General features: G+C 40.8%; 1 protein-coding gene across 2 annotated transcripts in view; it reads left to right on the top strand.

Moving 5' to 3' along the window:
• LOC101331782 (uncharacterized) overlaps positions 1–27711 on the top strand; it is a 67222-nt gene that overhangs the window by 33405 nt on the left and 6106 nt on the right. For both annotated transcript variants that reach the window (XR_004523520.2, XR_012328121.1), the window contains one exon: positions 19632–19851. The gene's annotated coding sequence lies outside the window, so the exon portion shown is untranslated. The remainder of the gene's footprint in view (positions 1–19631; positions 19852–27711) is intronic.

The following is a 27711-nucleotide window of genomic DNA, read 5'->3' as shown; positions in this document are numbered from 1 at the left end:
CCTTGTGCTCTGTACTTGGTGAGAGCAGCTGCTTCCTCAGTGTGACCCCAACTTCATTTCCTGAACACGATCCCTTGGACTGTTTCCTTCACGTGTCAGACATACAGTTGTGACGGTGTCAGCACCACAAGTGGAGTCAACAAGAACTTCACCATCAATTCTTTGTTTTCAGGTTCTTGGTGTGGAGTCAAGAATGAATAGAACATATCTGAATAGAACATATCTGAGGATGGAGTGTTAACAGATGAGGACTCCCAGGGCAGGTTCATCTCCTGAGAAGGCCCAGCCCTGTAAGATGTGTGTCCCAGTCTTGAGAAACATTTTTCACTTTGCTGAAGAGCAAGTAATAAATAGGGGCCAGAAAGCATACACATGTGGGGCATGTGGGAAATAATTCTATTTCACTGCAAACCTTCAGCAGCACCAGAGGCAGCACATTAGAGAGAAACCTTCTGATGTGATGTGGGGGGAACTTCGTTTTTGAAGAGCTGCACAGTCTATGCAACAGGGAATCTCTCTACCTACATGGAGATTGGGAAGGACTTCATAGCCAACATGGGATTTCAGCAAGAGGCCACTAATACCAGGAAGCAACAAAACAACATTAAGGAGTGTGAAGCTGTTTTTCACAGTGAAAAAGGTCATCACAGCTGGGGAAAAGGCAAGAAAGCCTCCAGCCAGACAGAAATACTTGTTGAGGATGAGAGAGTCCTCACTAGTGAAGGGTTTTGTGAGTTCAGCAAATGTGGGACAGCCTACACCCAAAGGACTAACCTTATTCAACACCAGAAATTTCACACTGGAGAAAAGCCTTATGTGTGCAGTGAATGTGGGAAATCTTTTATCTAAAGGTGCCTCTCATTCTACATCAGAGAGTTCACACTGGCAAAAAGGGCCGTATGAATGCAATGATTCAGGAAAATCTTTTATCTGCCAGTATGGTTTCCTTACACATCAAAGAGTTTACACTAGAAAAAGGCCTTATGAGTGCAGTGAATATGGGAAATTCCTTTAGTTGAAGCTATGACCTCAGTAACCATAGGAAAATCTACACTGGAGAAATGCCTGGTAAGTCCAAAGAACGTGGAGAATCTTTTAGCTGAAGTTCAACCTCATTTATCATCAGCATTCCCACTGAAGAAAGGCCTTATAAATGCAGCAAATATGGGAAATTGTTTAGCTGAAACTTCAGCCTCATGCAATGCCAGAGAGTTTACAGTAATGAGAGGCCATAGAAATGTCGTGAGTATGGGAAATCCTTCAAGCATAACTCGAGGTGCTTAGCTCATCAGAAAGTCCACACTTGGTAAAGGCCTATGAGTGTGCTGAGTTTGGGAAATCCAGCCTCATTCAACAATAGGAAGTTCATACTGGAGATAAGCCTTTTAAGTGCAAAGAATGTGAAAATCTTTTAGCCGGAAGTTCACCCTCATTCAGGACTGAAGAGTTCACAGTGGAGAAAGACCTTATGAGTATGTGGGAAATCTTTTATTTGAAGCTTCAGCTTCCTCCAACACCAGTGTGTTTACACTAGGGAAAGGACTGAGATGTACAGGGATGCGCAATTTCTTTAATAGAATTACACTGGAAGAGAATCCCTGTGATGGGGATGTCTACTTGAATTGCCTCTCATATACCTAGAGGTGTGTCTACGGTGGGGAGATTCCTCATACATCCCAGGTATATGGGGAGCTGTAAGGATCTGAGTTGCACTTTCTAACGTGCCCGTGTCTCTTAGCAGATTTATATTGGTGCCAGTTTCTGTGGCTACAGCGATTTCACCTCTGCCACCTGGCATGTCTAAACAGTGTGCGTTCGTCCTCACCCCATCATGTTTAGGGAAGCCGATCTCTGCCCCCTCACCATTTGTTGGAGGAAAGCGTCGGTAGTCTTAGCTGTTCTGGGATCCTTATTCCCTTCTCTCTGATGATGTTAGGCGGGACCTGACCCAGATTTGGCCGAGATACCGCAATTTCAGTTCTGTTCGTGGCTTGCTGAGAAAGACTGCCTTTTCAGGTAAATGTTTCATGTGATACTTCCAGCCTCCAAGTCACCAACCTGAGAATTTTCTGTCTCACAGTGCCTTGGGGTTTGCAGTAAAATAGTGTTCAATCTGCCTTTGATCTTTGTGTTCTATTCACTGTGTGAGGTGGTTTCAAAATAGAATTTGGCTCTGCCAGTGTTAAGGGATGAACAGCTTTTAGGGGAATTCCATACTTTTTCTCAGAGGTGAGATAATGATGGAAGAATATAGCTGTCTTTCCAGTTTTGGCCTAGGTCCAAAAGCTGCTCTCTTGGGCCACATTTTTGCCCAAGGCTTCCTAGGAAGGACTGTAGGATTTTGTGTTTCTACTTCTGGGCTGGATGCCAGGATTATTTTGTGGGCTCAGAAAACATTTTGAGGAGGTGGGAAGATGTTGTGACTATCAGTGCTTCTGGGAGCAAAATGAATCGCTTTTCTTGTTCACATAATGCCCATTACTGCTGCTGGGAATCCCTACCCCAAATACTGCAAAGGAGGCATGTATCCTGATACCCAGAATTCAGTAGGCTAGTGTCACTGTACAAGTACAGAGGTAAGGGGGGGCAATCATTGGTACAGAAACACTTGATTAATAGAGAGTGGAGACTGCAGCCACATAGATGGTATGTGTCACTTATAAAACTGTATCCACAAATGTTCCAGTGATTGTGACTGTAGGATCAACGTGCACAGAAGCTATTAGGACCTCTAGGCATGTTCATCTTTTTTATTTATTGTCAGAGAAGTTTTTGTGTATTCCTGTAGCTTCTGTGGGATGTTCACCTCAAGGCCATTGATGCACAAGGAAGAAAACAGGCTTAGATAAAAGGGAGATCCCTTAACCCAGCCGTATGGATTTGGGATGCAGCCATCATTCCTGGTGACTGAGATGGAAAAGAAATTCATTGCTCACCAATATTTACTGCTACTGAGGCAAGTCTTCCCCTCTTTAGTTTATCAGGAATGAGAGTCAATACAGTGTTGCCCAACCTGATTTTATGAAGACAGTGGAGGTCTCAATGTTATTTTGAACGCTGTAAAGCTTTTGTCAATATAGGTGATGTGTAATGAACTGCAGTTGTTTAAAGTGTAAAATTATTTTGGACATACATATGAACCCATGAAATCATCATCGTGGTAATGAATATATCTCTCACCCCTAATTTACCTCATGTCCTTTGGAAACCTCTCCTTCCCACCCTCAGCCCTCTAGGCAACTATTAGTTTGCCTTTATTTATAATAGACTAATCTGTATTTCTAAAATTTTATTTGAATTAATTAATAAAATGTTTTCTTATTTTCTGAGTTCGTTCATTGTATATAATTATTTTGAGATTTCTTTAGTGATGCTTATGAGCAGTTCTTTCTTTTTTTTCCTGAGTAGTACCTTTTCTGTGGATAACCATTTGTTTATCCATTCACCAATTTATGGGTATTTGGGTTATTTCCAGCTTTTTGGCTATTGCAAATGATGCTGCTATGAACATTTGTGTTTAATTCTTTATATGTGTATATGTTTCACTTTTTTTGAGCCAATAACTCAAAGTATCCGGAGTCACAGGATAGATGAAGGCTTACTTGTGACTGCTAGACAGTGGTCTAAAATGGTTGTTCGATTTTGCATACCTATTAGGAATGTATGAAAGTTTCAGTTCTTCCCTATTGTTACCAGTACTTATTATGGTCAGTCTTTTGAAATTACCCTTTTAATAACTGTGCAATAGTTTTAATTTCATTTCCTTAAGGATTCATGATGTTGAGCATTTTTTCATGAAAAAAATTTTTCATTCTCACACCATGACCAATTTCAAAGTGCCAGTGTGGCATCACTGAACATGGAGTTGGATAAAGTTGCCAGTGGCCCACCATTATACTATTTTTAAACTTTATTTATTTAATTTTTCGCTGTGTTGTGTCTTCGTTGCTGCGCATGGGTTTTCTGTAGTTGCGGAGAGCGGGGGTTACTCTTTGTTGCCGTGCACAGGCTTCTCATTGTGATGGCTTCTCTTGTTGCAGAGTACGGGCTCTAGGCACACGGGCTTCAGTAGTTGTGGCTCGTGGGCTCTAGAGCGCAGGCTTAGTAGTTGTGGCCCGCAGGCTTAGTTGCTCCGTGGTATGTGGGATCTTCCTGGACCAGAGCTCGAACCCGTATCCCATGCATTGGCAGGCGGATTCTTAACCACTGCACCACCAGGGAAGTCCCTTGAATATTTGATTTTAAAACAATTTAGTGGAAGTGTAATTGACAACATATAAACTGCACATATTTAAAGTGCACATTTGATATTTGATACATACTTACACTCTGAAACCAAAAATTTCCTCCTGCCTTTAAAAATTCATCTTTATTAACATAAAATGATAATAAAAGGACATTCTACCATTTTTAATGACTATTTTCAAATAAATACAAAAAATGGAAAAAAAAACTATGAAGCCTTGTTAATCCTTCCCCCAATACTCCATCTTTATTTATTATATCTTTATCTCTGGTTTTTAAACTTTATTTATTTATTTTATTTTTGGCTGTGTTGGATCTTCGTTGCTGCCCACGGACTTTCTCTAGTTGCAGTGAGCGGGGGTTACTCTTCATTATGGTGCGTGGGCTTCTCATTGCGTTGGCTTCTCTTGTTGTGGAGCATGGGCTCTAGGTGCACGGGCTTCAGTAGTTGTGGTGTGTGGGCTCAGTAATTGTGGCTCACAGGCTCTAGAGCTCAGGCTCAGTAGTTGTGGCACACAGGCTTAGTTGCTCTGCAGCATGTGGGATCTTCCTGGACCAGGGCTCGAATCCGTGTCCCCTGCATTGGCAGGCGGATTCTTTTTTTTTTTTTTTTTTTTGCTGTACACGAGGCTCTCACTGTTGTGGCCTCTCCCGTTGTGGAGCACAGGCTCCGGACGCGCAGGCTCAGCGGCCATGGCTCACGGGCCCAGCCGCTCCACGGCATGTGGGATCTTCCCAGAACGGGGGCGTGAACCCGTGTCCCCTGCATCGGCAGGCGGACTCCCAACCACTGCGCCACCAGGGAAGCCCGGCAGGCGGATTCTTAACCACTGCACCACCGGGAAGCATCTTTTTTTTTTACTAATGATTATTTCGTTATTTCATTAGTTCATTTTTCATTTGTCTCCATGCAGAGTGATTATTTTATTTTTTGTTGTTGGTTTTTTGTTTTTGTTTTGGCCACACCAAGGGGCATTTGGGATCTTAGTTCCCTGCCCAGGGATTGAACCCCTGCCCCCTGCAGTGGAAGCGCAGAGTCTTAATCACTGGACTACCAGGGAAGTCCCTTATTTTTAATCCTAGACATCATGTGATTACCTCTTCATAGTGCATTTCTAAAATGTAAGGCATCTTTCATAACTTCAATAACATCCACAGAAAATTAAAAATATTTTCAAATACAACCCCCCAGGTGATATTTTGCATATATCCTATTTCCTGTAAATTTTGTTTAGTGGTTAAAGATGAAAGCTATAGCAATATGCACTGACCATTTGATCGGGATTTTACCTTCATTGAGGTTTACCAGAAGTGATAGTAGATTGTTATAATTGATAGGGAAGGATGCCAATATTTTTAAAGGTGTACATTCTTCTCAGTATTTGACATTTATTATCATTTCATTGATAAGCAAGAGATGTTATTTTATGTCATAATCCCAAAGTGTTTTCTGGTACTGGTTCGGTGTGAATTTAGTCTTGATTTGCTTGCACAGACATGGGCATCTTGATTATGATATTGGATGCACATTATGTCTGGGCATTCTTTATTTAAAAATACTTTTTTAACCATTAAAAAAAATTGAAGTGTAGTTAATTTACAATGTTATGTTAGGTTCTGGTATACAGCAAAGTGATTCAGTTATATATGTGTATGTGTGTGTTGTGTGTATTCTTTTTCAGATTCTTTTACATTATAGGCTTTTACAAGGTATTAAATATAGTTCCTGTACTGTACAGTAAGTTTTTTTTTTTTTTTAGATTCCACATATACGTGATATGATGTGATCATTGTTTTTCTGGTGGTTAAGACTTCACCTTCCAATGCAGAGTGTGCAGGTTTGATCCCTGGCTGGGGACCTAAGATCCACATGCCTCACGGCCAAAAAACCAAAACATAAAACAGAAAGAATACTGTAAGAAAGTTAAAAAAGACTTTAGAAATGGTCCACATTAAAAATATATATGATAATCTCTAGGTCCATCCATGTTGCTGTATGGACTTTTTTCTTTTGGTTGCACTATGCAGCTTGCAGATCCTAGTTCCCTGACAAGGGATCAAACCCAGGCCATGGCAGTGAAAGCGTGGAGTCCCAACCACCAGACTGCCAGGGAAGTCCCTGCATGGGCAGTCTTTACATGAGATTCCATAGGTACTGAATCTTTACTTGTTTGATGGCATTGGTTGGTAATATTGTGTTTAATCTCATTTGAAACAAGATTTCACCCATGGTAGTATGGAGACGTGTGGCCTATAGGCAGTATCATGGAGGCTGACTTTGGTGGAAGAGGAGTTATTAGTGGCAATAGAGATAGGAAGTGTACTGGTCTCAGTGTTGATATCTATCATTGTGGTTGGTGGGAGTGATCAAGCCAAATAGCCAACAACATGGTTCCCATTGATCCTAATCTGACGCTTGTGTGGTTCCCTGTGGTGTGCATGAAGAGAGTGTAGCTTACCATGGATTTGTTAGTCCACCAATGGATGTGTAGTCCGCACAGAGTTGGAATTTCTCGGATAAGGAAGGGGTACAGCAACAGAGTAAGGATTAAAGTAGGGGGTCATCCGGAGACCAGTAGTAGGGCATTTGTTTGTCCCTTGAGTATCACCCAAATTGTGTCACTTGTTCTGGGGGAGATTAGTTCCACTTTTTTTATATATATAAATTTATTTATTTATTTATTTATTTTTGGCTGTGTTGGGTCGTCGTTTCTGTGCGAGGGATTTCTCTAGCTGTGGCAAGCAGGGGCCACTCTTCATCGCGGTACGTGGGCTTCTCACTGTCGCGGCCTAACTTGCTGCGGAGCACAGGCTCCGGACGCGCAGGCTCAGTGGCCATGGCTCACGGGCCCAGCCGCTCCGCGGCATGTGGGATCTTCCTGGACCGGGGCACGAACCCGTGTCCCCTGCATCGGCAGGCGGACTCTCAACCACTGCGCCACCAGGGAAGCCCTAGTTCCACTTCTTGATGTTGAAGTCAGGTCCGGGTTGTTCCACAATGCCTTTAGTGGAGCAAAGTACATGGTTGGCAGATTAGGTTACCTCTTCAGAGAGTAGTGGTGGGGTTTTTTGGCTTGCACTGGATGATAAGTGAACACAGGATGAGGATGGTCTCAGAGCTAGTGTTGCACTTAAGGTCCACACTGGGATCCAGGGAGAAGCGACTGGGCTCTGGATTCTCTATGAGGGAAACGTGAAAGTACGAGGTGGATGTTCCCTTGCTGGGGGTAGCAATATCAGGGCTCTCGTGTCCGGGGAAACTGGAAACTGCATTTTATGGCATGGGTGTGTGTATCAGCAAAGGTCCCCATGGCTCAATTGGTGGTCTTCTCATTTCCCATGCATTTAAATATAGTATAATTATGTGATAGGTGTCTGGATTTAATGTAGTGACAATTATGGACAGTATTCTTGACCAACTGGGGGATTGTCTTCCAAGTTCTCTCAGCAGCCCTGTTTTAAATGCCCATTATATCATTCTGTGATACCAGCTACTGTACAATGATAGGGTAACTGAAGAACACAGGAGTATTTTTTTATTCAGGTGTAATAGACATATAGAAGTGTATTAGTTTCAGGTGTAACATAATGATTTGATATTTGTATATGTTTATTTCAAAATGATCACCACACTAAGTCTAGTTAATATCTGTCACCATACATAGTTACAAAATTCTTTTTCTGTGATAACTTTTCAAAATTCTCTTAGAAACTTTCAAATATTCAATACAGTATTAACTACAGTAACCATGTTGTACGTTATATCCCCGTGACTTATTTATAAGTGGAAGTTTGTGCCTTTTGATCCGTTTTACCCACCCTCCACCTCCTGCCAGTGGCAATCACCGATCTATTCTCTGTATCTCTGAGTTTGGTTCTTATTTTTGATGTTTTTGTTTCTTTAGATTCTGCATATAAGTGAGATTATATGATATTTTTCTTTCTCTATCTGACTTATTTCACTTATCATAATACTCTCAAGGTCCATTTGTGTTGCCCGAAATGGCAAGATTTCCTTCTTTTTTGATGGCTGAATAATATTCTGTTGTGTATGTGTCTCTGTGTTTGTGTATGTATCACATTAAAAAAAAACATTTATTTACTTAGTTGTTTATTTGGCTGCATTGGGTCTTAGTTGCGGCACGCGGGATCTTCGTTGCGGCCCACGGGCTTCTCTCTAGTTTTGGTACAGGGGATCTAGAGTGCTCGGGCTTTGCCGTGCACGGGCTTTATTGCCCCACGGCATGTGGGATCTTACTTCCCTGACCAGGGATTGCACCTGCATCCCTGCATTGGAAGCATGGAGTCTTAACCACTGGACCACAGGTTAAGTCCCATGTATCACATTTTTTTTATCCATTCATCCACCAGTGGACACTTAGGCTTTTTCCATGTCTTGGCTACTGTAAGTAATGCTGCACTGAACATGGAGGTTCATATATCTTTTTTCATTTTTTTCCCCAAATAAATACCCAGAAATGGAATTGCTAGATCATATGGTAGTTCTATTAATTTTTAGGCGGAACTATTGTTTTCCAATTTACATTCCCACCAACAGTGCACAAGTGTTCCCTTTATCCACATTCTCACCAACGCTTATTTGTTTTATTGATAATGGGCATTCTAAGAGGTGTTAGGTGATAAATCATTGTGGCTTTTATTTGCATTTTCCTGATGATTAGTTGTGTCGAGTATCTTTTCATGTTCCTCTTGGCCATTTTTATGTCTTCTTTGTAAAAATGTCTATTCAGATCCTCTGTCCATTTTTTAATTGGATTGTTTGACTTTTTTACAAATAGTTGTTATATGAGTTCTTTATATATTTTATTCTTTTTTATGCAATTGTAAATGGGATTGTTAGATTAAATTTTCTCTTTCTGATAGTGTATAGAAATGCAACTGTTTTTTGCATATTGATTTTGTATACTGCAAGTTTACTGAACTTGTTTATTAGTTCCAACAGGCTTTTTGGTGTTTAGTCTTTAGGGTTTTCTATGTATATAATATGTCGTCTGCAAATAGTGACAGTTTTACTTCTTCCTTTACCATTTTGATGCCTTTATTTCTTTGTCTTGCCTACCTGTACTGGCTGGGACTCTCAGTACTATGTTGAATAAAAGTTGTGAGAGTAGGCATTCTTGTCTTGTTCCTGCTCTTGGAGGAAAAGCTTTCAGCAATGCTTTTTTAATAACCAGTGTTGTGTTTTCCTTGTGGTGACTTGGTAGCCTATATCTAACTGTATAACTCGTGGAAGTTCTCAAAGGGTATAAAAGCTGTTTTGTTATCTCCTCAGTAATATTATCAGAGGTTAGTACCTTGCATGGGTAGGCCAGGAGGAGACCAAAATAGGAATCTCCAATTGTTAAGGCATGTTCAATGGCTACTTGTGCTGTAGGAAGAGTACCCATGAAGTCTTTTTGCAGCGTTTGGTGTCCTGTCCACTCTGTGAATTTATCCTCCCATATAGTGGGCCTAGTGTCTAGTTTCCTGGTATGTTACAGTCTCTAATGGCTTTATGTAAATCATACTCTGTGGATCAATTCCTGTATTAACAGTCTATTTCCATAATCCCTATAATGCCCCATTGCTCTGATCTCGCATGTGCTCATAGATAGAAGAAACATGGTGGTTTGTCCTGAAATTCTGTGGCTCTCCTCTACCAAAAGGCTTACCTGCTTTGGTGGTTTATTTAGTTTGCCAGCTTTAGCCTTGTATTGTGCCTCCTGCATGTCTTGGTCTGTGTGAGCTGACATGTGTTGCACCAGGATTAGCAGAGGGGGAGCCACTGTGGTGATTTCTCCCACCCCATTTCGCCTTGTATTTTCCTGCCCTAATTTTGCCAAAGTCTCAAACAAATAGTCCACTATCCACTGACTAGGAGTCAGTAAAAATATGAATGTTAGGGAAATTTTATCCAGAGCATGTGGTACCAGTAGGAGAATTACATGCACTCTGCTTATTCGACACTGTGGTCTATTCCCCACGTGGAAATCGGAGTGAGTGAATAGTGGGAATAGACTGCATTGTATGAATTCCTTACACCCTGTGCTTGCTCCATTGATAAAGGAAGACCATTGCCTTTCTTATTTTGAGAGCACTAATGGTCATCCTCTGGTCCCCACTGAAAAAGAGGTAGAGTCATTACTGGAGGTTTTGGCAAGTTACTGTCTGGTGGAGGGTATGTTGCTACTTCCTCTTTGAGTGCCTCATGCAGCAGGGCCTGTTTTAGCTTGGTATATACATTTTAGTTTTTATTTTATTTTATTTTAATTTATCTATGGATGTCTGTATGGCTAAGTTGGGTCTTCATTGCTACATATGGGCTTTCTCTAGTTGCGTTGAGCGGGGGCTTCTCTTGTTGCGGAGCACAGGCTCTAGGCGCCCGGGCTTCAGTAGTTGTAGCATGCAGACTCAGTAATTGTGACTCGCGGGCTCTAGAGTGCAGACTCAGTAGTTGTGGTGCACGGGCTTAGTTGCTCTAGGTATGTGGCATCTTCCCGGACCAGGGCTCAAACCCGTGTCCCCTGCATTGGCAGGAGGATTCTTAACCACTGCGCCACCAAGTAAGTTCCCCCCAAACATTTTTTTAAGTTACTTAAAGTCTTACTATGTTCTATGGATAGGCCACATACATATTACATAATGAGCCTTATATGTTTTATCATAAATTTGCCTTTGAATTTTAGGACTTTTTAAATTACATTTTAAGTGAAGTGAGCTTTCAGTTCTTATTAAAAGTAAAAACTATAACACATGATCAACCCATATACAACAAGTTTTCATCTCTGAACCTCCAAGCTTGTATTGTTTATGCATCTCTATATCACTCATCTTATATGGGTTTGGGGTTCATTCTAATACGGATTTTTAAAGCAAGTTAATACATATACATGTGTGTATTCATATTCATTCAGAATCCTAAGAAAATTGTAGCATACTATGCATTCTCTTTCCCATCTCCTCTTCTCTTCCGGAGATAACGTCATACACATGTCTAGAGAGGTTCTTCATTCAGTTTTACAAATGTTGATATTCTGTTGTGTTAATGGTGCATTATTTATTTAAACATCTTCTTTTAGTTGTATGTTTGTTTCCAACATGGGATTCTAATTACTAGGCTTTGAATCCATAAACACATATTAATGCCCATTTAAAATGAGAAGGTGGGGGACTTCCCTGGTGGTTCAGTCGTTAAGAATCCACCTGCCAATGCAGGGGACACAGGTTTGAGCCCTGGTCCGGGAAGTTCTCACGTGCCAGGGAGCAACTAAGCCTGTGCTCCACAACTACTGAGGCTGCACTCTAGAGCCCGCCAGCCACAACTACTGAGCCCACATGCTGCAACTACTAAAGCTCATGTGCCTACAGCCCATGCTCAGGAACAAGAGAAGCCACCAGAATGAGAAGCCCGTACACCGCAATGAAGAGTAGACCCCACTCGCCGCAACTAGAGAAAGCCCGCAGGCAACAACTAAGACCCAATGCAGCCAAAAATAAAAATAAACAGATATTTTTTTAAAAGATGGAGTTGGGTGGAGCCTGTGGATACCGGAACCCGGATGTGCGGTTGCCTGGAAACTACAAGTTTTCCGCTTGAATATATTCGCCCCTGCTTTATGGGCTTATGTCTGCCCATATTAACTACATTCCCACCTTCCCTTGTAAGATTACATTATGTATGGAAATGAAATGAGCCTTAAGGCTTAAAATTGCCTCCTTGGAATTCTCAATGGGAGGACAGAGACAATATGAAGATTTGAGAGCTGCTGCTGAACATACATAAAATTTTTATGTAGGTGCTCCTACAATTTGCTGATTTGCCATAGTAAAGCACATTATGTGAAAGACAGGATGTAAACATGAACATTTTAACGGGGGTTAGTTGTGTCTGGTGGGGCAAGGAGAGTGCCAGTTACACTATTCACTTGTATTTAAATGTCTTCACGCGGTAGTGTTGTTCTGTGTTTGAAATGAAATTAACTATGATCACCTCTGCATGGACAGAGCAGAAGAATGTCTCACATTATTTACTGGATGTGAACTTTTGAAGACAGGGATCTCACCTCCGTCACTCCCTGCTCTTTCCTCTGCAGGGCTGACAAGTATAGAGCCCACAGGAACAGATTTCAGTTTCTTGCATTTCAGACTGCAATTTCAAATTGCACAGTCAGGGTTCACACTTCCCCAAATTTATCAAAAGAAAAATGTTTTAAAGGTTTAGATCATTTGAATCAGGATCTCAGCATTGTTACCTACATTGCATTTACCTATTTTGTCTTTTAGGCCTCTTTTAATTTTTCTCTCTCTTTCTTACTTTTTTTTTTTGTTTTCTTTTTTGAAGAAGAAAATGGATCATTTGTTTAGGATCATTTCCACCAGTATATTAGCTAATTGCAACTTTTTTTGGGGGGGGGGCCGCACAGCCCGGTTTGTGGGATCTTAATTTCCCAACCAGGGATCAACCCGAGTCCATGGCAGTGAAAGCCCAAGTCTTAACCATTGGACCACGAGGGAATTCCGTAACTACTGCCTTTTGATGTTGCCTAACGCATTCTCTCAAATTGCCAACAAATGCAGAATTAACTCTAGAGGATAATCTAAATCAAGTTCAGCTTTTTGTCAATTGATACTTCAGAGGTAGTGCAGTGTCTTTTTCATTGCCTACAACTGGGTGCCATTATGACATGTACATAGCTCTTTCTGTGATGTGACGATTGATCAGTCCATGTGCTTCCCCAATACCAGTTTCCCACCAACCTGTTGTTTGCTGGTTTCAGTTGTTACTGATGATCATTCTGTAGGTCTATTATTAGAGGAAGCAAAATGTTGATATCTTATTTCTAGTTGTGAATTTTCACTTAGAATTCTGTAAAGAAGACCTTTTCCCTATTCTCTATTTGGTTACCCTAAAGTAGTCTGTACTAGAAAAGCAGGAGAAATGATTCCTATTTTCCCTTTATTTTTCAGATTCCAGAATAACTAGTCAATTCCTTAAACAATGTAGCTTTCTATCAATTAGGAGAATGTGGATATTAAAATACTTGCTGTGTTTAAATCTTGTTCAGGTGCTTTTCTTTGATGTTTATTGGGGAATGGGATTCTATTCAAGTTGAATCTTGTGGCATCCTCATCCTCACCCCAGTTCTCTGATAGTTTCCTTGTGTCCTGGTTTGAATAGATGTTCTTTTTTTTTTTTGCGGTACGCGGGCCTCTCACTGTTGTGGCCTCTCCCGTTGCGGAGCACAGGTTCCGGACGCGCAGGCTCAGCGGCCATGGCTCACGGGCTCAGCCGCTCCGCGGCATGTGGGATCCTCCAGGACCGGGGCACGAATACGTGTCTCCTGCATCCGCAGGCGGACTCTCAACCACTGCACTACAAGGGAAGCCCTAGATGTTCTATCTTGAACATTTCCTGCTTCAGATCTGGAATTGGCAATTTTTAAAAATACACTATATTCTTTGAGTGAGAAATTGCATTTGAATAACACACCTGAGTAATTGGGATGGTAATTACTCCAGAGAGGACCATCATATGTAGATGTGTTTAATGGAAAGAGGTAAAATAAATATACATGGCTTAAATCAAATACAGATCAAGTTAATATTTATTCTTCTAAGCAAATTTAAAGTTATACAGTGTTTACTTTAATTCTTTTCAATTTTTTTCCCCTTTTGATCAAAGCCCCAGTTTCCACTGTGTACTGTACTTACTTATTAATACCAAAATATTAATATCAATATTTTATGTAAAATAAAATTACACATAAAATGTTAAGATCTTTATAGGTATTTTCAGTGCATGTATTTCAGTAGAAATATACAATCAAAATTTATATTTTAAAATATACTTGAAATATTACAATTTTGTATGGATAAACTACAGATTTATTATATGGTCAATTTTATATGTTTTGTCATAATTTTGTCATTGAATTTGATTGTTTTAATTTCATTTTGGTATATTTTTTGATAATTATATATAAAATATTTTTGTCCAAAATTCAAAACTATAACTCAGGTAAATTTGCATATGTCTAGATTCTATTCCTGTTCCTCCATACTGTTTTGTCTCTGCCCCATCACTCTTTTAAGATTCTAGTTAATTCTTAAATATTTTAAAATATTAAAATATGTATTTAAAATGCAGTTGTATATATGTGCATGTGTGTTTATTTACATTTATATTCTTATTCCTTCATAATCATAAGAATAATTGTAGAATACTGTACACTCTACCTGAGGAAGTAAATTTTTTTTTAATAAATTTATTTATTTTATTTATTTATTTTTGGCTGTGTTGAGTCTTCGTTGCTGTGCGCAGGCTTTCTCTAGTTGCGGTGAGCAGGGCTGCTCTTTGTTGCAGTGTGCGGGCTTCTCACTGCAGTGGCTTCTCTTGTTGCAGAGCATGGGCTCTAAGCACACGGGCTTCAGTAGTTGTGGCACACGGGCTCAGTAGTTGTGACTCAAGGGCTCTAGAGCGCAGGTTCAGTAGCTGTGGCACACGGGCTTAGTTGCTCTGCGGCATGTGGGATCTTCCTGGACCAGGGCTTGAACCCGTCTCCCCTGCATTGGCAGCAGATTCTTTACCACTGCGCCACCAGGGAAGTCCCAGAAGTAAAATTTATACTTTAAGACAGGACAAGAAAAATTACACATAAAATTCTCTTTGTGTTTTTTTGAGCCTCCTCCGTCCCTCCCAAATGTGCAGTGTGCATCTGCATTACACATTAACCAGAGCTCCTCAAGGTGGAAGTGCCTGCTCAATCGTAATGATCAATTTTTTCCTTTCTTCTGCAGTGTTACTTCTTAAAATGGTGTTCATTCCCAGCTCTCTAGGGGGTCATGATGACTTGCTGTTTGCTTTGTATGTGCTTACCTGGACTTTGTATCCTTGGTGGACTTTATGTAAAATATATGTCATTTTGATGTACAATCTTTTCTCTCAAAAATGTATATGACTGTGCCTTCAACTTCTAACAGGCAGAGCAGTTCTCAGACCTTTCTGAGAATCTGCTTTCCAGCTTATAATCTTCAGTTTGGCTTGAATAAAATTCTCTTTTTTTCTTTTTAACTTGATAGTTAATTGAATTTTTGTGGATATAACTCACCTCCATTTTTTCCCTTAAGAATATATCCTGGGGATTTCTCTGGCGGTCCAGTGACTCTGCGCCTCCACTGCAGGGGTCACAGGTTTAATCTCTAGTCAGGGAACTAAGATCCTGCATGCTGCATGGCCAAAAAAAAAAAAAAAAGAAAACAAAAGAATATTTCCTGAAGGTAACATCACGCATGGGCATGGTAAGGAGGACCTTCATTCAAATTATGCCTGTAGAGAAAGATAGTATGTGAATGGTGCATCATTTATTCAAACAACAGCCTTTATGTAAAAAAAATCAATTTAGATGAATTTCATAAGGATTCCAGTTAATTTTTCATATAGATTCCAACTGATTTTTTAAAATTAATTAATTTTATTTTTGGCTGCATTGAGTCTTCGTTGTTGCATGTGGGTTTTCTCTAGTTGTGTTGAGCGGGGGCTCCTCTTCATTGTGGTGCATGGGCTTCTCTTTGTGGTGGCTTCTCTTGTTGCAGAGCACGGGCTCTAGGCATGTGGGCTTCAGTAGTTGTGGCACACGGGCTCAGTAGTTGTGGCTCACAGGCTCTAGAGCACAGGCTCAGTAGTTGTGGTGCATGGGTTTAGTTGCTCCATGGCATGAGGGATCTTCCTGGACCAGGGCTCAAACCTGTGTCCCCTGCTTTGGCAGGCGGATTCTCAACCACTGTGCCACCAGGGAAGCCCCCAACTGATTTTTTACAGTTGCATTATCAATTAAATGGAGGAATGATATCCTACACAACAATTCACATGTAGCTGGGGCAATTGGACATTCATAGGAAAAAAAAAAAAACAACCGACCTCAACCTAAGCCTCAAACAATATACAAAAATTAACTCAAAATAAATCACAGGTTTGAATCTAAATTGTAAAACAATTTAAAGAAATTTAAAAGAAAACATTTAAATTCCTAAAAATAAAATAATAATAAAGTAATTAAAAAAATTTTTTTAAAGAAAACATAAAAAAATCTTTCTCACCTACGACTAAGCAGAGATCTTGGACATGGCAACTGAAGTAAAATCTATGGGGAAAAAAAGTTAAACTTCCTCAAATTTAAAAACTTTTTCTCTATTGAAGAACTGTGAAGAGGGTGAAAAGGCAAGCTACAGAGTAGGAGAAAATATTTGCAAACAGAATACTCAGCAAGAGCCTTGTTCTTAGAATATATAAAGAGCTCTTAAAATTCAACAACAGTCCAATAGGAAAATAAACAAAAGACAGAACCTGAAGAAGAGAAACAGATGACAAATAAGCACGTAAAATGATATTCAATATTATTAGGCATTAGGGAATGCAAATTAAAACCAGAATCAGATACATATATCAGAATGGCTAAAATGAGAAAAAATAGTGATGACGCTAAATGCTGGTGAACATGAGAAAGTGAAAGTTTTATACGTTTCTTGTGAGAATATAAAATGATGCAGCCACTGTGGAAATAGTTTGGAAGTTTTTTACAATAGTAAAAATGCACTGCCCCTATGACGCAGCAATTGCATTCCTAAGTATTTGTCCCAGAGAAGTGAAAACATAATAATACAAAATCTGCACACTGTACAAATGGCAGCTTTATTTGTGATAGTCCCAAACTGGCAATAACTCAGTTATCCTTCACCAAGAGAATAGTTAAATGAATAATGGTATAGCCATAGCATGGAATACTACACAGCAGTAACATGGGATGACTGTTGATACACGCAATGACTTGGCACAGATCATAAGTCCATTACACTGAATTTAAAAAACCAAGCTTAAAAGGTCACAAACTATAAAATTCCATTTGTATAACATGTATAACACAACCAAATTATAGAGGTGGAAAACAGATTAGTGGTGGCCTGGGACTGGGAATGTGGGGGTGGCAGCGGGGGGAATAGGTAAGGTGAGGCTATAATTGTAGCACAAAGGAAACTTGTGGTGACAGGAAAGTTCTGCATCTTGAATTTGGTGGTATTGCATAGAACTATACACAGGTACACATACACACAAGTACATATAAAACTGGTGTAATCTGAAAAAAACCTGGTTATTTTGCAGGTTTTTTGCAACATCCTTGATATTTTGTTTTTGTTTTTTTTGTTTGTTTTTTTTTTTTTGCAGTACGGGCCTCTCACTGTTGTGGTCTCTCCCGTTGCGGAGCACAGGATCCAGACGCGCAGGCTCAGCGGCCAAGGCTCACAGGCCCAGCCGCTCCGCGACATGTGGGATCTTCCCGGACCAGGGCACAAACCCGTGTCCCCTGCATTGGCAGGCGGACTCTCAACCACTGCGCCACCAGGGAAGCCCCATCCTTGATATTTTAGTACATCTTTGTAAACTGTTACCATTGCAGAAAACAGCACAAAAGTACATGGGACATCCCTGTACATTTTTTTTTTTTGCAATTTCATATGAACCTACATTTAAAATTTAAAAATAAAAATCATATGTGTGTGTGTATATGTACATATATGTGGATATACACACATACACATACAGGATGATGGAGAAGCAAATGTGATGTATCCAAATAACATATTGTCACTTGGCAATGAAAAGAGATGAACTCAGGAGTTCCCTGGTGGTCCAGTTGTTAGGACTCCACACTTTCCCTGCCGAGGGCCCAGGTTCAGTCCCTGGTTGGGGAACTAAGATCCCGCAAGTGGCATGGTGCGGTCAAATAAATAAATAAAATGTTTAAAAAAAGAGAGAGAGAGAGAGATGGACCCATGATTTACATTGATATGGATGGATTTCAAAACTGCTGAGAGAAAGGAGCCTTACCAACAAGAGTACATACAAAATAATTCCATTTATATAGAGTTCTGTAATAAGTAACCTAATATTTGGTGGAAAAATAAATTCAAACCATTGTTTTCTTTAGGACTTGGGGTGAGGGCTGACTGGGAAGGAGCATGAGAGGACTCCCTAGGTGATGGTAATGTTCTATATAACTCAGTAAATATCCATTTACAATTAGAGGATTTCACTGTATCTATATTTTATATCAAAAGGATGGACTGTTAGGAATTCCCTGGCAGTCCAGTGGTTAAGAGTCTGGGCTTCCGCTACTGGGGGCCTGGGTTCGATCCCTGGTTGGGGAACTAAGATCCTGCAAGCCGCACAGCAAAGCCAAAATAAATAAATAAATAAACTGTAAACAAATATTGAACTCCGTGATTAGCATGCTGAATTATTTAAGGGAAGTGTACAGATGTGCGTAATTTACTTTGAATGTATAAAAAAATAAGATGGATTTATGGGTGGATAGAGCCAGGTGCTAAGTTTACAGTTAGCTGTCCCTTATGAAATTTATTCTATTTTGCTGTTTATTTGAAACCTTCACAATAAAATAAGGGAAAAAATCAATTGCAGATGGATTGCATATAGATTACAGAGGGATTTATCTTTAAATGGAAAAAACACTCAATGGATATAATTCATATGAACAAAACCTCTTTGAATTTCTCAATTACATTTAAGGGTTTAAAAAGTGTTCTGAGATCAAAAGTTTTGAGAACTTCTAGCCTAGAAAAATATTTGCTTATATGCATTATAATACGTAGACAAAAACATGTATAGTATCATTGTTGTACCTGTCCCAAACTGGAAGCAACCCAAAGGCTCAGCAGCGGGAGAATGGCTAGATAATTTATGACAATAGAATTCTTAGCAGCAGTGAAAATGAGTAAGACAGAGAACATGCAGTGACGTGGATGAGTCTTACAGAGATTTATTGTGTGAAAGAAGTTAGACCAAACAGATTCCATAAGATATGATTGCATTTATACAAAGGTATAATACAGGAAATTTTCGACTATATGTCGAAGAATTATACACTACAGGGAACACTATCAGGAAAAACCATTAAATGATGTCCTAAAAAATAGATGATTGAGGCCTCTCTTGTGTCTCTGGAAGCCACTTAAGAGGCAGATAGGGTTGAGGGACATCCCCTCCCGCCACTCTGAGAAAATAGAAGAGTTTACTGGAAGTATTTCAATCCAAAAGCTGCCATTGTGTGAGGGATCCTTTCTGAGAAAATAACAAAGTCTGGCTGAAGCAACTTGATGAAGAATCAAGTTTGTTGGTCTACCTTTGTGCCCAGTGAAAATCATGTTGTATATTATGGACAATTGTGCAAATCTGAATCTCTCTTTAATGCAGGGGAGAAAGAGTTCATGCATTTTACTGTTGTCCATTCCATACGTAACTAAACGTAAATTTAAGTTCATTAGTTTTAAATATTATTTGTCAGGCTTAATCGAATTTCCGTTTTGCTTCACAGTCTATAAACTCCCAGGGTCATCGCAGCATGTGTAACAGCAGCGTCTCCTACAGTGCCATACCTTACTGAGGATTCTCAAAAAAGTGATTCTGAGAGTTGTGACCCCTATACCATGAGGAAGAGCTTTGATTACACCCTGAAAACCTGGTACTGTGTCTTGGAATCTAACAGGATAAAAAAGAGCAAACTATAGGGCACCTCACTAATCTCCAAATACCAGGTAAGTTTTGTGTGATTTTCCAAATTGACAGGAACTACATCTGAGAGGGTTTTTTTAAAAAATATATTTATTTATTTGGTTGCATTGGGTCTTAGTTGTGGCAGGTGGGCTCCTTAGTTGTGGCATGTGCACTTACAGTTGTGGCATGCATGGGGGAATCTAGTTCCCTGACCAGGGATTGAAACTGGGCCCCCTGCATTGGGAGTGTGGAGTCGTACCCACTGTGCCACCAGGGAAGTCCCTTTTTTTTTTTTAATGTGGACCATTTTTAAAGTCGTTACTGAATTTGTTACAATATTGCTTCTGTTTTGGTTTTTTGGCCCCGAGGCATGTGGGATCCTAGCTCCCTGACCAGGAATCTAACCCACAGACCACTCAGGATGTCCCCATCTGAGAGTTTTTAAGATCTCTTTTGAGCAGATCTTGTTGTTGCTAGAAAATATAAAATGAACAAGGAAAGGATATAGAAGTAAGGAGTAGCAAGGACTGAGTAAGAAGGGGTCTGAGCAAAGTCAGTATTTACTGTTACTTTGAGGTGGTTTCGCCTGGGAGGGGATCCCATCAAGGTAGGGTAGGAATCGTTTCCTCTAGGGGTGCGTCATGTTCCCATGTAAACTGAGATTAATCAGAGCGGGATCAAGCCCTAGACCACAATTTTCACTTTATAGTTATGAATTGGAGTAGAAAGTGACCCAATGTTTGCAGTCAGCAAATGTCATCTGGCAACCTTGGTTTACTAACTGGAAAGCATTTGGATTGGTTTGACATGAAAAGTACTCACCCCTCTCCCAAACCTAAGTCCTGTGAGATTTGAAGTAATGGGAGAATTAAGGATTCTTCTTTGTCTACTGTGTATTCACAGGCAAAAAGAATATTAGAGATAAACAACCAGGACCTACTGTATAGCACAGGAAACTATATACTCAATATTTTGTAATAACCTATAAGAAAAAGGAATTAAAAAAAAGATACATATTAACATGTATGTGTAACTGAATCACTTTGCTACACACCTGAAACTAACACAACACTGTAAATCAACTATTCTTCAATTTTTAAAAAAAGAATATTAGGGAATATATGAACTTCTATTAAAAAAATGGAAAAGGTAAACCCAAAATAGTGTGAGCAAGCTTTATAGTGGAAAAATTTGGTGCACAATTGTATACACACGTGTGTGTATATACATTCTCAAGAAATGAAATATATTGCCTCTGCATTCAATCTGATATAATAGGATGTTTTGTTTGAAATACAAAGAGGAATTCCAGCCTCACACAGTTAATTGTGAATATCCCATGAAGTCTTTGGAAGACTCCCCTGTATATCCACAGGAGAATAAAACTGAGTAAAGAAACTTAAAAAGAAAAATGAAATGTAATTCCAGTGGTAATATAGAAAAGCCAAAAAAAAAAAATAGTGCCATAAAATCCCTGAGTATCTTACGTAAAATAAAATCTTAAATTGAAATACTTTTTTTTTAAATTTTTTGGTGGGGGAGGCCCACACTGCATGGGCATGTGGGATCTTAGTTCCCTGACAAGGGATACTATCTCTGTTTTTATTTATTTAGGCTGCGTTGGGTCTTCGTTGCTGCGTGCAGGCTTTCTCTAGGTGCGGTGGGGCGGGGGGTCGTGCTATTCTTTGTTGCGGTGCGCGGACTTCTCATTACAGTGGCTTCTCTTTTTGCGGAGCATGGGCCCTAGGCACATGGGCTTCAGTAGTTGTGGCTGGCAGGCTTAGTTGCTCCGTGGCATGTGGGATCTTCCCAGACCAGGGCTCAAACCTGTGTCCCCTGCAATGGCAGGCAGATTCTTATCCACTGTGCCACCAGGGAAGTTTTATACTATTTCTAAATATCCTCAGCCATTTCTGAAGGACGTGGTAAAACTAGGTTCACGGTCTTTGTATAACTATTTACCTATAGGTCCCAATTTGGCTAAATCTAATAGGGCAGTTTCTGTTTTTTGTTGTTGTTTTTTTATAATTCCATTTTTAATACATTACCTTAATCAAAACTGCCTCAGGGGCTTCCCTAGTGGAGCAGTGGTTGAGAATCTGCCCGCCAATGCAGGGGACATGGGTTCGAGCCCTGGTCTGGGAAGATCCCACATGCTGCAGAGCAACTAGGCCCATGAGCCACAACTACTGAGCCTGTGCGTCTGGAGGCTGTGCTCCGCGATAGTGAGAGGCCCATGCACGGTGATGAAGAGTGGCCCCCGCTTGCTGCAACTAGAGAAATCCCTGGCATAGAAACGAAGACCCAACACAGCCAAAAATTAATTAATTAATTAATTAATTAATTAATTAAAAAGAAAAACAAACAAAAAAACTGCCTTGGAGATGGGACTTCCCTGCCAGTCCAGTGATTAGGACTGTGCTTCCATTCTGGGGGCATGGGTTCGATCCCTGGTTGGGAAGCTAAGATCCCACAAACTGAGCAGTGCTACCTCAGAGAACTGGCACTTGGTAGACATTTGCATGTGAATAAAGAAGGAAAAGGGTAATTTAGTGCCCTGTAGAGGACATATTACACCCCATGAAGAAAAAAGCAATCTTCGCAAAGCGTAACTTAGAGACACGCGTGTCATGGGTGATGAGCACGAAGGGGCTGAGAGTCGGGAAACATAAAGCCATGAACACACATGTGTTCACCAGCCATTGGGCTGGATTCACACTTAAGACTACACAGAAAGTCAAAATGGAAGAAAGAGAATAAAGTAAAACAAAGAAGCTCACCAAGATCGGGATGGTGCCTGTGGCTCTGGCCTCGTGGGATGGTCCCAGGGAGAGGCTGTTGCTGTGAATGTGTTGGACTTGCTGCTTGTGTCTGTGCAGGACAAGGATCGTGGAGCCACTAGCCCAGACCATGAGACACAAAAACACAGTCAATGAAAAATATTATCCTTGCCAGAAGTGAGCTTGTAAGTTTGTCTGGAGTAGGCTCAGAACAGTATTCATATACTTTTCCCAAACTTACATTTTTGGTGTTGCTTAGGCCATGCACCTTTATAGCAACATCATATTTACTAGGAGATTCAGGATCCAGCAAGAGGAACAGCAGAAGCCAGTGTACTTTGGGATTCTAATTTTGACCTCCAACCACTTAGAGCTACTGGGACAAAGTTTTTTTTTGTTTGTTTTGTTTTTGTGGTACTCGGGCCTCTCACTGTTGTGGCCTCTCCCGTTGTGGAGCACAGGCTCTTGACGCACAGGATCAGCAGCCATGGCTCACAGGCCTAGCCGCTCCATGGCATGTGGGATCTTCCCGGACCAGGGCACGAACCCGTGTCCCCTGCATCTGCTGGCGGACTCCCAACCACTGCGCCACCAGGGAAGCCCTGTTTTTTTTTTAATATATCTTTATTGGAGTATAATTGCTTCACAATACTGTGTTAGTTTCTGTTGTACAACAAAGTGAATCAGCCATATGTATACATATATCCCCATATCCCCTCCCTCTTGAGCCTCCCTCCCATCTTCCCTATCCCACCCCTCTCGGTCATCGCAAAGCACCGAACTGATCTCCCTATGCTATGCTGCTGCTTCCCACTAGCTATCTGTTTTACGTTTGGTAGTGTATATATGTCGATGCTACTCTCACTTCACCCCAGCTTCCCCCTCCCCTCAGGAAGCCACCAAGGAGGCAGGTAGTGCTGAGGGAAACCCCTCTGGCTACTCTGTGAAAATAGAACACAAGTTTATATCCAGCAACAACCAGGAAATATTTCAGTCCAAACACTGTCATTTCATGAGGGATCCCTTTGGAGAAAAGAACTAAGCAGTTGGCTAGGACAAGTTAGTTGAGGATTTGTTCTGTGGGTCTGAGACTTCATCCAGTGATCAAAGTGAAAGTATAAAAGCAAAGAAGTGAGGAGTTACCCAGGATCCCAACTTTCATCTGAGTGAGGAAGATAATCACCCAGTCTAGGTTAGTAGAAACCATCACATCAGTACCTGAGGGATAATGTTTAATTGTAGTCAGAAGAATCTGAAAAAGAAAAGAAAGACTATATTAAATCTTATTCCCAAAAGTGTTCAATGTTTAATCTGACATTAAAAGCAAACTGAGGGCTTCCCTGGTGGCTCAGTGATTAAGAATCCACCTGCCAATGCAGGGGACACGGTTTCGATCACTGGTCCGGGAAGATCCTTCATGACGTGGAGCAACTAAGTCCGTGCACCACAACTACTAAGCCTGCGCTCTAGAGCCTGCAAGCCACAACTACTGAAGCCCACGCACTTAGAGCCTGTGCTCCACACAAGAGAAGCCATCACAGTGAGAAGCCCACGTATGACAATGAAGAGTAGCCCTTGCTCACTGCAACTAGAGAGAAAGCCTGTGCACAGCAATGAAGACCTGGTGCCACCAATAAATAAAATTTAAAACAAAAAAACCTTAGAATGTCTTTATGAAAGCAAAGGTTTTTTAAATTATTATTGAAGTACTTTATGTAAAAGCACAGTTCTGAAAACAATGTAAAAGTAGGGTACCAGCAGACATACTCTGCCATATACACAGACTGTAAAACTTTGCAGCTGTAACAAATTAATCTGGAAATTATCTACACTACTATGGAGTTATCATCAAAACGTATTTTAATTGCAATAAAAATCAGGGTGCAGGGAACTTCCCTGGTTGCGCAGTGGTCAAAAATCCGCCTGCCAATGCAGGGGACACAGGTTCGATCCCTGGTCCGGGAAGATCCTACATGCTGTGGAGCAGCTAATCCCATGTACCACAACTACTGAGCCTGTGCTCTAGAGCCCATGAGCCACAACTCCTGAGCCCACGTGCCACAACTACTGAAGCCCGTGTGCCTAGAGCCCATGCTCTGCAACAAGAAGCCACCGCAATGAGAAGCCCATGCACCGCAACGAAGAGTAGCCGCTGCTCCATGCAACTAGAGAAAGCCCATGCACAACGAAGACCCAACGCAGCCAAAAATTAAATAATAAATTAATATTTTATTTATTTATTTATTTGTGGTACGTGAGCCTCTCACTGCTGTGGCCTCTCCCATTGCGGAGCACAGGCTCTGGACGCGCAGGCTCAGCGGCCGTGGCTCACAGGCCCAGCTGCTCCGCGGCATGTGGGATCTTCCCGGACCGGGGCACGAACCCGTGTCCCCTGCATCGGCAGGCAGACTCTCAACCACTGCGCCACCAGGGAAGCCCCAATAAATTTTTTAAAATGCTGTGGAAGGGGCTAGGTGGAAGCACAGAAACCATGTAGAAGATTCTGAGTGTGAGATGATGGTGGTTGTGACTCGGAGGGAGCAGGGTGGATGATGAAAAGTAGTCAAACCCTGGTAGCTTTGGAAGGTGAAGGCAATGGGACTCCTGTGTGATAGACGTGAGGAGAGAAACAGAGGCTTCGAGGATGAGTCTGAGAATTTTTTCCTGGACAACTGGAATATGAGGTGCTCTTGAGAGAAATAGGGGAGGTTGAAGTTGGAGTAGGTTTTTATTACTTTTTAAATTTTTTATTATTATTTCTTTTTGCCCACACCACGTGGCTTGCAGGATCATAGTTCCCTGACCAGGGATCAAACCGCTGCCCTCGGCAGTGGAAGTGCAGTCTTAACCACTGGACTGCCAGCGAAGCCCCTGGAGTAGGTTTTTAGGGAAATAGAAACTTTGGATACATTTTTGTATGGTACATGTGATGTATATAGAATTAGTACTTTAAGTCTATTGAATTTGTTACAATATGATTCTGTTTTATGTTTTGGTTTTTCGGCCCCGAGGCATGTGGGATCTTAACTCCCCAACCAGGGATTGAACTTGCACCCCCTGCATTGGAAGGCCAAGTATTAACCACTGGACTGGCAGGGAACTCCCAGTACTTTATTTTGTTTAACAGGTAAAGAATTATGTTAGGGGGAAAATTAGTGTTGGCTTCCAAAAGTGCATTTTCTATATTAAAAAATAAAGTCAAGGGCTTCCCTGGTGGCACAGTGGTTGAGAGTCCACCTGCCGATGCAGGGGACATGGGTTTGTGCCCTGGTATGAGAAGATCCCTCATGCCGCAGAGCGGCTAGGCCCGTGAGCCATCGCCGCTGAGCTTGCACGTCCAGAGCCTGTGCTCTGCAATGGGAGAGGCCACAAGAGTAAGACACCCACGTACCGCAAAATAAATAAATAAATAAATAAAGTCAAGATTTGGAAAAATAAAAGAAGGAGCTTGGTTATGAACCTATTCAGTCTCAGGTACCTGCCAGACATCTAAGGATAATGTCCAGTAGGAGTTAGGTACAAATCTGAAATTTGGGAGAAGTAACTTGGCTGAATACATCCATTTGAGAACTGTTAGATGGTATATCAGTCATAAGACAGGGTGAGATCCCACAGAAATGAAATAAGAGTTCAGGATAGGAAAACAGGGAGTACAGAAAAGTCTCTTGAAAAACTGTCACACAAAAGTAAGAGACATGAAAGAAGCAAGGAGCATATTTGGCCAAGGAGTAGGCAGACTATTGTTTATAGAAAAGACAGTATTTACAATGCAGTTTGTAAAAGAAAAAAACAGAGCATCAGTGGTTCAAATCAAAGGAGATCTGATCAAGCACAGGGTCAGATCCAGATTGGTCATTTTCTCCAGGAAGTTCTATCCCTTGTGCTTTTCCCACGTGAAGCTGTTTTGGTACATGCAGGTATTGTATTACCATGTTTTCACAGTAAATTGCATCTTTAATCACCTGAAAGATGATCATTTCTATCTCAAATTATGACAGGGTTTTGAATTTCCTAATATTTTGTTAAGGATGTTTTTCATCTATGTACATGTGGGTGTTGGTCTGCAGTTTGCTATTAACAGTACTGCCTGATTTTGGTATCAAGTTAAAGATAATCTCACAAAACTAGCTGAGAAGACTTCCATCTGAAAAAAAATAATAATTTGAGTGGAATTGGAATTATTTCTTCCTTAAATGTCTAGAAATCATTAGTCATTTTGGCATGAAATCATAGTAGGAAATTTTTAAACTACCAATTCAATATCTATAATAGAGGGCATTTCAGATTACTCATTTCTTCTTCAGTGAACCTGAGTAGTTGGAGTATTTCAAGAAATTTTTTTCTCAATTTCTGGTTTTTGTAGAGTTGTTGGAAATTGTTTAAAATATCACATATAGGGACTTCCCTGGTGGCACAGTGGTTAAGACTCCATGCCCCCAAGGTAGGGGGCCTGGGTTTGATCCCTGGTCAGGGAACTAGATCCCACATGTATGTCACAACTAAGAGTCTGCATGCTGCAACTAAGGAGCCTGCCTGCCACAACTAAGACCTGGTGCAACAAAATAAATAAATATCACATATAATCCTTTTAATGTCTTTAGTGCCATCCCACCTTTCATTCTTCGTATTGGTAATTTTTTTTTTTTTCTGATCAATCTACCTAGAGATCTATCAATTCTCTTGATCTGAAGGACAGTTTTGGAGTTCGCTGATTTTTCTGTTTCCTATTTTATTAATTTCTGCTCTTTATCCTTTCTTTCCTTTTGCCTACTTTGGTTTTTAAATTTTTTATTTTTTTTTTAAATCAAAGGGCACGGTTTATTTATTTATTTGTTTATCTATCTATGGATGGCTGCATTGGGTCTTCGTTGCTGTGCATGGGCTTTCTCTAGTTGGAGTGAGTGGGGTCTACTCTTCATTGCAGTGTGTGGGCTTCTCATTGTCCTGGATTCTCTTGTGGAGCACAGGCTCTAGGTGCACAGGCTTCAGTAGTTGTGGCACCTGGACTCAGCAGTTGTGGCTTGCAGACTCTAGAGCTCAGGCTCAGTAGTTGTGGCGCATGGGCTTAGAGCACATGAGCCACAACTTGAGACCACGTGCCACAAATACTGAAGCCCACGC

Source organism: Tursiops truncatus, chromosome 19 (assembly GCF_011762595.2).
Source record: "Tursiops truncatus isolate mTurTru1 chromosome 19, mTurTru1.mat.Y, whole genome shotgun sequence".
NCBI classification, from domain to species: Eukaryota; Metazoa; Chordata; class Mammalia; order Artiodactyla; family Delphinidae; genus Tursiops; species Tursiops truncatus.
Note: the sequence above shows the minus strand (reverse complement) of the source record. Positions and strands in the feature narration are given on the sequence as shown.